The 12,034-nt window shown below is 44.2% G+C and overlaps 1 long non-coding RNA gene across 2 annotated transcripts in view; it reads right to left on the reverse strand.

The window, feature by feature from the left end:
- Window positions 1–314: 314 nt before the first annotated feature.
- The window catches only part of LOC126991321 (uncharacterized), a 50,434-nt gene continuing 38,714 nt past the window's right edge, over window positions 315–12,034 (reverse strand). The window contains exon 3 of one of the 2 annotated variants that reach the window (XR_007745404.1): window positions 315–396. This is a non-coding gene — a long non-coding RNA (uncharacterized LOC126991321). Of the gene's footprint in view, window positions 397–4,702; window positions 4,918–12,034 lie in introns of those variants that run through there. The other variant, XR_007745403.1, reaches the window with a different exon arrangement.

Genomic DNA, 12,034 nt, shown 5'->3' on the forward strand with positions numbered 1-12,034 from the left:
AAAAATATGTAGAAAATGAGAAAAATGCGTAGAAAATGAAAAAATGCGTAGAAAATGAGACAAATATGTAGAAAATGAGAAAAATCCGTTGAAATGATAATGCGTAAAAAATGTGACATATATATAGAAAATGAGAAAAATGGGTAGAAAAAGAGAAAAATATGTAGAAAATTAGAAAAATATGTGAAAAAAGAGATTATATGAAGAAAATGAGTTATAACACAAATGAAAAATGTGAAATAAAATGAGAGAAAACGGTAGCAGTAGGGAACAGTATGCAGACACTTGAAAATAAATATGGAAAAACAGAAAAAAACAAATGAAAATTATCTGCAAAAAAATAAAACAAATATCCTACCTGACGTTGGAACAAGGCGAAAAGAAGCAACACATCACCTGAAAAAAAAAGAAAAAATATATATTAATACGTATAATTGGAGTATACAAATAAAAACAAGAAATACAAATAAATCAAAATAATTACAACCTTCTTTTTCTCAGTCTTCGTCATTTGGGACATTTTTTCCTTCTTTTTCTTTCTTCATTTTTGTTACTCTTTCTTAAACTGCATAAAAAACCTCCCTTCTTTTTCTTCCCAGCCGTTCACCAAAAAAAAAAAAGGAAATAAAAACAGTACTTATTCCTCTCTTTCATGGTCGTATCCTGTTGAAATGAAAAGAGAATAAATATAAGTAAAGCTATTGGGACTCTTTCATTTCCCTAAACGTTCTCCTTTTATCACTCGGAGCAATACACCTATACTCTCTCTCTCTCTCTCTCTCTCTCTCTCTCTCTCTCTCTCTCTCTCTCTCTCTCTCTCTCTCTCTCTCTCTCTCTTGGTCATTAGCGCGGCTGGATCATTTTTCTTCCTCCTGATTTTCTTTATTTTCTTTCATCTTTCCATCCTTCCGTCACTCTATCACTCCAAATACATTCATTCTTTCTCTCCTTCTGTGAGTCATTAGCGCGGGCAGGTAAGAAGCAAGTGGTGGAGGTGGCGGGCAACAGGTTAAGATGTGAGAGAGGGGAGTGATGTTCACCACCTTGTTGAGAGCAGCATTAACTGGCTGTGGCGGGGAGTGCTGGGAAAGTTAGAGTCCCTTGATAGAGAGCGCCCCGACAACCTAAGATTTAGACGCCATTTTTGGCCCTGTTTTCGCCGCGCTTTTCAAACGCTACCACACTCTCCCTTGTGTATTTCTATTTCACAGCCATGAATGAAACTGAGCACACTTGTGTCAGACCTGCACACCATCCTCTAACAGCCAGCAGGGAGCCAGCAGCCAACGAGCTCGGAAAAAAAAAAAATAAGAGACAGTTTGTGTCTACATCAACAGGTATCGCCAACCTACCATTACGCCCTTATACTTTACCTTAATTTGGTCACCAGCCGTTGGAATGCGCCGTAAGACGGTGACAGGAGATTATCATAAGCCTTTCGATCAGCCACTGTCTCACTACAGGCACTCAGTAACCCACGCAGCCTGTGATATAGGCGTGTCAAGGCGGACTGCTGACAACCATGAGAGGCGGCAGCGCTCAGAGGGTACTGAGAGACTACAAACAAGTCTGGGTGCTTCTCTCTGAGTGCTGCTGCTGTGATGGATGGATTTAACAATACTTATCGCTGTAAAACATTATCGGCAGCAGTTGGGGAAGCCTTTCTCTTACCTACAAATCCCTTCATCGCCTGACCCTTGCCTGTAGGAGGGACGCTGCCTCCTCAACGTCATGAGCCTTGATATACTTGTCATGGGCCACGTGGCTGACACACTACCCAAGCTCCATCAATGCAAAGGCACTTTGCTTCCTTTCCGTTACCTGCTTGCAGTAGACTTTAGCATATGGAGAGAAAATTTGTGTAAACTAATTATCTTGGTGGTGGAGGGGCCCTGATTCCATTACTCGCCGTGCTGCTCTCTTTATTGTGTTAACACACACACACACACACACACACACACACACACACACACACACACACACACACACACACACACACACAGGTGTGTGGCCCAGACCTGACCGAGGTCAGACATGGGTCACGGCGCTCCGAATGGAGCAGCCTGGGGCCAGCCTGTTGGCCTCTCCCCTTCCCCTCCATCCCCATCTCCCTTTTCATCAATAACCCAACACTGTAAGAAACTTTTGTGACATCAAGTTTAATCATGGTGAGAGAAAGTGAGTGCAGTGCGTTTTTGATGCCGTGAGGACAATGAAGAGTAGAATTTTTTTTTTTTTTTACAACAAAGGAGGCAGCTCAAGGGCACACAAAAAAAGAAAACAATAATAAAAAAAAAGCCCGCTACTCGCTGCTCCTAAAAAAGAAACAAAAGAGATGGCCGAAAGCAAGATCAAATACGGGAGGAGAGATGTCCTGATACCCTCCTCTTGAAAGAGTTCAAGTCGTAGGCAGGAGGAAATACAGATGAAGGAAGATTGTTCCAGAGTTTACCAGCGTGAGGGATGAAAGAGTGAAGATGCTGGTTAACTCTTGCATAAGGGGTTTGGACAGTACAGGGATGAGCATGAGTAGAAAGTCGAGTGCAGCGGGGCCGCGGGAGGGGGGGAGGCATGCAGTTAGCAAGTTCAGAAGAGCAGTCAGCGTGGAAATATCGACAGAAGATAGAAAGAGAGGCAACATTGCGGCGGAATTTAAGAGGTAGAAGACTTTCAGTATGAGGAGGAGAGCTGATGAGACGAAGAGCCTTAGCCTCCACTCTGTCCAGAAGAGCTGTGTGAGTGGAGCCCCCCCACACATGAGATGCATACTCCATACGAGGGCGGACAAGGCCCCTGTATATGGACAGCAACTGTGCAAGGGAGAAGAACTGGCGGAGACGGTACAGAACGCCCAGCCTTGAGGAAGCTGATTTAGTAAGAGATGAGATATGAAGTTTCCAGTTGAGATTTTGAGTTAAGGATAGACCGAGGATGTTTAGTGTTGAGGAAGGTGATAGCTGGGTGTTGTCAAAGAATAGGGGATAGTTGTTTGGAAGATTGTGTCGAGTGGATAGGTGGAGAAACTGTGTTTTTGAGACGTTGAAGGACACCAGGTTCTTCTAGCCCCAATCGGAAATAATAGTAAGGTCTGAGGCTAAGCGTTCTGCAGCCTCCAGCCTTGAGTCGTTAAGTTCCTGAAGGGTGGGTCTTCTTAAAAGAAGTTGAGTAATGCAGAGTGGAATCATCGACGTAGGAATGGATAGGACAGTTCGTTTTGGAAAGAAGATCATCAATGAACAACAGAAAAAGAGTGGGAGATAGGACAGAACCCTGTGGGACACCACTGTTAATAGATATAGGGGAAGAACAGTGACCGTCTACCACGGCAGAAATAGAACGGTCAGAAAGGAAACTGGAGATAAAGGTACAGAGAGAAGGATAGAAACCGTAGGAGGGTAGTTTGGAAAGCAAAGATTTGTGCCAGACCCTATCAAAAGCTTTTGATATGTCCAGCGCAATAGCAAAAGTTTCACCGAAACGGCTAAGAAAGGATGACCAAGAGTCAGTTAAGAAGGCTAGGAGATCACCAGTAGAACGCCCCTTGCGGAACCCATACTGGCGATCAGATAGAAGGTCAGAAGTGGAAAGGTGCTTTTGAATCTTCCGGTTAAGGATTGATTCAAAAGCTTTAGATAGACAAGAAAGTAAAGCTATAGGACGGTAGTTTGAGGGATTGGAGCGGTCACCCCTCTTAGGCATACTTCCAGCAAGAAGGAAAGGTAGATGTTGACAGGCAGAGGCGAAAGAGTTTGACCAGGCAGGGTGACAGCACGGAGGCACAGTTTTAAGGACAATAGGAGGCACTCCATCAGGTCCATAAGCCTTCTGAGGATTGAGGCCAGAGAGGGCATAGAAAACATCATTTTGAAGAATCTTTATAGCAGGCATAAAGGAGTCAGAGGGGGGATGAGTAGGAGGAATATGCCCAGAATCGTCCAGAGTGGAGTTTTTAGAAAAAGTTTGAGAGAAGAGTTCAGCCTTAGAGATAGATGAGACGGCAGTGTTGCCGTCAGGACTGAGGAGTGGAGGGAAAGATGAAGACGTGAAGTTGGAGATGTTTTTGGCATTTTCTATTAATGAAAGAATTTTTGGTTAGTCGGAGAATAGATTTGGCACGATTTCGGGCAGAAATGTAAAGTTCATAATTAGCATTAGTTTGAAGGCTCTGGTACCTTTTGTGAGCTACCTCTCTATCATTGACAGCACGAGAACAAGCGTGATTAAACCAAGGCTTTTTAGCGTGATGAGTAGAGAAAGAACGAGGAATGTATGCCTCCATTCCAGAGACAATCACCTCTGTGATGCGCTGAGCACACACAGAGGGGTCTCTATCCTGGAAGCAATAATCATTCCACGGGAAATCGGAAAAGTACATCCTCAGGTCGTCCCACCGAGCTGAAGCAAAATGCCAGAAGCATCGCCTCTTCGGTGGGTCCAGAGGGTGTACAGGAGCGATAGGACAGGATGCAGAAATAAGATTGTGATCGGAGGAGCCCAACGGAGAGAACAGTTTGACAGAATAAGCAGAAGGGTTTGAGGTAAGGAAGAGGTCTAGAATGTTGGGCCGGTCTCCAAGACGATCGGGAATACGTGTAGGGTGCTGGACCAACTGCTCTAGGTCGTTAAGGATAGCAAAACTATAGGCTTGTTCACCAGGCTGGTCAGTGAAAGAGGATGAAAGCCAGTGTGACGTCGACGCCGCCTTACCATCCAGCCGACGCCGGCCCCCAAGTGCCCCCAGGTACACCAGCCCGACCATCATGCTGCTGGGAGAATTCGGTTCAGGTGCAGTGCAGTGTTGAGGCCCGTCACTCAGGTGGAGTCATGGTTGGGGCAAGTGGCATGGGGCAGTGCAGACGTTACATGTTCCCACGCCTACCGCTTCTCGGTCCACCTCTTCCTATCTTGTCTCACCGGCTGGAGAGATTAGCAGGTCATCACTAAGCTGAGTGACGGCCGACACAGCTTCTACCTGCACCCCTGCCATCAGCTGCGACCTGACCCTTTTTTGACCCGGGGTTGACCTGAGGCTTAAACACTTGACCCGTCACCCGGGAAACCACACCGCCTCCTACCGCACTAACGCACTGCATTCCACCACCTCACCTCCCCCCACCTCCCCAGACCCCCTATACCCCTTTCACATTGTTCTTTTTTTCTGTTTTATTTCAATATTGTATTTTAACATGTATATTTTCAGCTTTACAGCTGCAATCACTTAATAAACCGTTTATTATTATTATTACTATTATTACACACACACACACACACACACACACACACACACACACACACACACACTAGGATGTAGTTGCTGCAAAAAATGTTCTGTGCGATTCCAAGGTATTGTGAAGATGAATCATTAATGATTATAGGGGGGGGACCACAAATTCCCCCAGGGAGGACTCCCCTTCTGGCTGCCGACCCGAGAGGTGTCTTGATAACTCCTCGAACCTCTTTCTTCTCAATTTCTGCAACATTCGCGGTCTTCGCTCTAATTTTCATTCTGTGGAACATCATCTCTCCTCCTCTAAACCTCACCTTCTCTTCCTTACCGAAACACAGGTTTCTGAGGCTACTGACAGCAATCTCTACTCTGTTCCCTCCTACTATCTCTATCCTAAATTTCAATCCAAAGCTGGATGTTGCGCCTACGTGCGCAACGACATCACTTGCTCTCGTGCCCACGACCTTGACTCTTCTGAATTTTCCACCATCTGGTTAAGACTTCACTGTCATTCTATTACTAAATACATCTGTGCTGTTTATCTCTCACCTAACTCTACCAACTATGTAAAATTCTTTGACTATTTGAATTCTAAAGTGGAGCACATCTTGACCCACTCTCCCTTCGCTGAAATCTCCCTCCTAGGAGATTTCAATGTTCCACACCAGCTGTGGCTTTCATCCTCTTTCACTGACCATCCTGGTGAACAAGCCTACAACTTTGCTATCCTCAACGACCTAGAGCAGTTGGTCCAGCACCCTACACGTATTCCTGACCGTCTTGGAGATCGGCCCAACATTCTAGACCTCTTCCTTACCTCAAACCCTTCTGCTTATTCTGTCAAACTGTTCTCTCCGTTGGGCTCCTCCGATCACAATCTTATTTCTGCATCCTGTCCTATTGCTCCTGTACATCCTCTGGACCCACCGAAGAGGCGATGCTTCTGGCATTTTGCTTCAGCTCGGTGGGACGACCTGAGGATGTACTTTTCCATTCCCGTGGAATGATTATTGCTTCCAGGATAGAGACCCTCTGTGTGTGCTCAGCGCATCACAGAGGTGATTGTCTCTGGAATGGAGCATACATTCTCGTTCTTTCTCTACTCCTCACGCTAAAAAGCCTTGGTTTAATCACGCTTGTTCTCGTGCTGTCAATGATAGAGGTAGCTCACAAAAGATACCAGAGCCTTCAAACTAATGCTAATTATGAACTTTACATTTCTGCCCGAAATCGTGCCAAATCTATTCTCCGACTAACCAAAATTCTTTCATTAATAGAAAATGTCAAACCTTGCTTTCTCTAACTCTTCCCGTGACTTCTGGCATCTAGCCAAAAACATCTCCTCAACTTCACTTCTTCATCTTTCCTCCGCTCCTCAGTCCTGATGGCAACACTGCCGTCTCATCTATCTCTAAGGCTGAACTCTTCTCTCAAAACTTTTATAAAAACTCCACTCTGGACGATTCTGGGCATATTCCTCCTACTCATCCACCCTCTGACTCCTTTATGCCTGTTATAAAGATTCTTCAAAATGATGTTTTCTATGCCCTCTCTGGCCTCAATCCTCAGAAGGCTTATGGACCTGATGGAGTGCCTCCTATTGTCCTTAAAAACTGTGCCTCCGTGCTGTCACCCTGCCTGGTCAAACTCTTTTGTTAGAGCTGTGGCCTTGATGGAGACTGTGAAATATCCATTGTCTGAGTCTGTAATAACAGCTAGAGCCCTGTGGGAGAGATCACAGCCAATATTTTTTGCCATAAGGGCCACAGCTTCCCTCATCAACTTCAATGTCTGGACCTAAGGTGAACGATTGTTTCAGTCCTTGCAGCTGTGCCCCTCTCACAATTATTTCCATAGACAAGGCAAAGGGAGGGCGGTTATGACAGCAAGACACACACAATGGCAGGGTGTGTGTGTCGTAATTGATGTCATAAGCGATGGTTTATTCCCGAGACGACTGACTGTTATCACACCTCTATCCTCTCAGCTCAGGAGATACAAGGGGTGCAGATTATCTCATTTATCACATTTACCGACTTATAAGGTGTGTAGGTTATCTTATTTATAACATTTACCGACATATAAGGGGTGTAGGTTACCTCATTGATCACATTTACCGACTTATAAGGTGTGTAGGTTATCTTATTTATAACATTTACCGACATAGAAGGGGTTCAGGTTATCTCATTTATCACATTTACCAACATACAAGGGGTGTAGGTTATCTCATTTATCACATTTACCAACATACAAGGGGTGTAGGTTATCTCATTTATCACATATACCGACATACAAGGGGTGCAGGTTGTCTCATTTATCACATTTACCAACATACAAGGGGTGTAGGTTGTCTCATTTATCACATTTACCAACATACAAGGGGTGTAGGTTGTCTCATTTCTCACATTTACCGACATACAAGGGGTGCAGGTTGTCTCATTTATCACATTTACCAACATACAAGGGGTGTAGGTTATCTCATTTATCACATTTACCGACATACAAGGGGTGTAGGTTATCTCATTTATCACATTTACCGACATACAAGGGGTGTAGGTTATCTCATTTATCACATATAACGACATAAAAGGGGTGCAGGTTATCTCATTTATTACATTTACCGACGTACAAGGGGTGTAGGTTATCTCATTTCTCACATTTACCGACAAACAAGGGGAGCAGGTTACTTCATTTATCACATTTACCGACATACCTCATTTACCTCATTTACTGACATACAAAGGGTGCAGGAAGAAACTTTCATATATCAAGCAATTTTCAAATTCAAAACATACGTCAACATTTACTTTTAAAAAGAAAAAAAAAAAACTATGGTGGGACATATCGCGATAGACAGTCGACAAAGACACGGTACCGTGTCGCAATTCATCCACCCTTTATTTGTAAACAAATCCCGCGCATGCGCAGATTGAATGGGATGTCTTAGGATACGGGAGGACACGTAGCAATGGGTTTTAAGTTGGATAAGTTCAGGTTCAACAAAGACAGCTGGTTTACCAACAGAGTGTTGGATGAGTGGAACACGTAGAGTCATGTGGTGAGCGCCAACACGATAGATGCATTCAAGAAGAGGTTAGATAAGTTCTTGGATGGGAGGGTATGGGGCGCTAGTTTGGTGCCGTGGTCTGGGCCAATATCAATATAACTATGCGCTGTCTCCTTCCTCCTCCTCTTGTTGCGGGGGTAGGAATAAATTAACGATCAATAATTATCGCTTAATTTTATAAATCATGTATAAAAGTAATTATAGACATTGGTCTGGGCGGCATGTTTTTATAAATAAAGACAACGCAACATGTATAAAAGTAATAAATGAGGCAACTTATTGAAGTAACCATTTAGCAACATGTATAAAAGTAATTGTAAGAATTATGCAGTCACTTGTTGCCATGACAACGTTGACCACTTTCTTTTTATGTGATCGGAAGTTAGTTTGTGAAGTTCCGATCTCCACAGTCCGATTACCTTTGGCAACGATGATCCAATCTTTGCATTCCGATCGTCTAGTGCTGTTCCGATCAGATGGGAAGATCAGACGATCGGACTGATGATCGGAAGTGCCCAGCTCTGACTTATACATAGCGCTAAAGCTAACAGCATTGTCGCTCCACACCCCAGCTGTTTTAGACATGTAAATAAATTTATCCTTGGTACACAGTCATATGCACGGCTGAAATCGGCAAATGTTACAAATAATTTAAACTTCCTTCTTCTCGCAACATCCATCAACAATCTGAGTGTGAGTAAATGTTCAGTGCGACCCCGCCCCGCCTGGCTGCCTGCCTGCTCGTGGTACGGCACGAACCACTGTTTGAGTCGAGCACACAACACCATGTCGTGCACCTTGGCCAGGCTGTTAATCACGTTTATAGATCTATAATTACTAGGTTCAAACTTAGATCCACGTTTGAAAATTGGGAACGTTTTTTGCATTCATCCAACCAGTATATAGGGTATAAACCAGTCATAAGCAGTGAATTAAATAAAGTAGCAATGACCATACAGTAATCTTTCTAGCAGGCAGCCACTTAAGCAAAGCTGGTGGCAAGCCATCCGGGCCACTGGCTTTGTTAGGCTTTAAACTTTTTATTTGGGTTTCTATCTCTATTGGCCTGATCGGTTCGTCTAACACGGGAATGGTAACCTGCGTGAACAGTTCGTGCACATCCAAATATTCAGTATTTGGCGGATTGAATATTTCTTCAAAGTAGGTTTTGAATGTGTCATCACTGGGTTTAGAGTCATTACTATTATCATATGCCGTTAATTCACCGCGCCAGTTAATTGCCTGCCATAGTTTTTCATGGTATTTCTCCTCCAGCATTCTCTCCCATCTGCCACGCGCGTCCACTACAACTGCCGCGCTGTTGTCTCGACGGCGGCTGCTGGAAGCACACCCATACAGCACCTCGGCTAGGTTCGATGCACACACACACACACACACACACACACACACACACACACACACACACACACACACACACACACTCACAAACACACACACACACACACACACACACACACACACACACACACACACACACACACACACACACACACACACACACACACACACACACACACACACACACACACACACACACACACACACACACACACACAAAAAAAAAAACTCTCTCTCTCTCTCTCTCTCTCTCTCTCTCTCTCTCTCTCTCTCTCTCTCTCTCTCTCTCTCTCTCTCTCTCTCTCTCTCTCTCTCTCTCTCTCTCTCTTATTTAGTCATTGCTTTTGTCATAGAATTTGTGCCCCTTATGCTATATTGAATTGAATTTTTCATTTCTTGTTTTATTTTATTTTCCAGATCACTGCTAATACAAATTACATCGAGTAAGGAAACTCAGGAGCAAAAATGTTCTCCTCCAGCTTCTTTTCCACATTTACTTCACAAAAAAAGCTCATGAAGCTCTTCTTGTAACCTAACATATCTTAGAAGTATAATATGGAAAACAGGATGGGATAGGAAAAATGAGTAACCGAGAGTCTAGCCAACAATGTCTGCCTAATAAAGTAATACTCGTAGGTAAAGTGCGGAGCATGCGATATTGCTGCGCGTTGCATCGGTGCTCGTTTCCGCTTTCTTGACCTTTTGAGCCTGTGGTGTACTCGTATCCACTAGCCAGGGACACTCGTCCTTTGCCGTCGGAATCCCACAATTTACCTTCCCCAAGTGTCCCTAGGCACCGGTTTATCGACCAACCCGAAAGGAAGGATGAACAGGAGCACTAGTTGGGTGGGCTGTGCGCCGAAGGCACCTAATTAGACTCGAACCGGTGCCCTGAGGAGTGGTAGGTGGTCACAGAAACCACTGTTACGAAGGCGCTTGGGCTGGGGTGTAAAGAGAGAAAGCCCATTTCAACTCTCACTCTGCCCGGGAATAGAACCCAAAATCTCTATTCAACCGAAAAAACGCGGACACCAGCGGAGTGCCAAGTGCCACCCCCAAAAATTATTTTCTAGATCCGCCACAGAGAGAGAGACCATCCATCATGGCAGGACAACAGAAACATATTAAATGAAATTTGAACGGCAGCAATAATAAGGTTGTTTTTCTATACTTCACTGACGAGAACTGAATGAACGAGGTAATTCAGCATCTTTGTTTGCTCAACTCTCTCTCTCTCTCTCTCTCTCTCTCTCTCTCTCTCTCTCTCTCTCTCTCTCTCTCTCTCTCTCTCTCTCTCTCTCTCTCTCTCTCTCTCGTACTATCTTTCACCCTCCCTCTCTCTCCTTCTCTCCCTCTCTCTCTCTCAGCTGATTTATTTCCATTTTCCTTTATTTCCACTGGTTTTATCTTCGCGTCTTCCTTCCTTCCTTCTTCCCTTTCCTTCTTTCCTTCCTTTCCTTTCCCTCCCCTTCCCTTCCTTCCTCTCTACCCTTGTGATTCATAATGTGTAGTTCTGCGTCCATCTCCGTCACTCTATTCCGTCTCACCCTTCCACCGATCCTCTTTTTATTTTTCACTGCATCGCTCACTCCTCAGTCTCTCATTCTCATCAGTGTGTGTAATAAGAATAGCGGATATTACGAAGGGCTGAGGAAGGGTCTGAAAGGTTGAAAGAGGATCAGGAGTAGGAGGAGGAGTAGGAAGAGGAGGAGGAGGAAATACAAAGAAGAACAGGAGAACGAGAATTGAAGTAGAGATCGATGGCAAGAAGGGAAATACATGTGAGATGAGGTTCGTAGAAGAGGAGGATAAAGAGGAATTACTAAGAGGAGGAGGAGGAGAAGGAGGAGAAGGGAAAGAACAGAATGGACGAGAGAGAAAGAGGGGAAGGAAGATGGAAAATGAAGGAAAAAAAAGAAGTAGATCGTTGAAAAGGAAGATAGATAAACAAAGACTGAAGAAGAGAATGAGAAGAAGAAGAGAAAAAGGAAAGAGAACGAGGAAAAGGGAGAGAGAGACAGATAGATAGATAAATAGATAGACATGCTAATTATTTCGGGTATATTCCACCACATACCTCTCCTCTCTACGCCTATGAGGTAGTTTCATGGTCAGAGGAGCTTTGATAGGCTTAGAGAGAGAGAGAGAGAGAGAGAGAGAGAGAGAATGGTCCAAAATGTGTAACATTATCTCATGTGAACGAAATCGGCTCGTGGGTCAGTGAAATGTTTCGCTGTTCACATGCCCGTCAGATGCGAAATGCTTTTGGGCTCAGAGCAAAGTGAAGATGACTCGTTTTCTCCACAGCGACGTACGCCTCAGAGTGAAGAAGTTAACATGAAACTCGAGTAATATATTCACTTAGATCACAATCTGTATAT

This window comes from Eriocheir sinensis, unplaced genomic scaffold (genome assembly GCF_024679095.1).
Source record: "Eriocheir sinensis breed Jianghai 21 unplaced genomic scaffold, ASM2467909v1 Scaffold26, whole genome shotgun sequence".
Classification (NCBI taxonomy): domain Eukaryota; kingdom Metazoa; phylum Arthropoda; class Malacostraca; order Decapoda; family Varunidae; genus Eriocheir; species Eriocheir sinensis.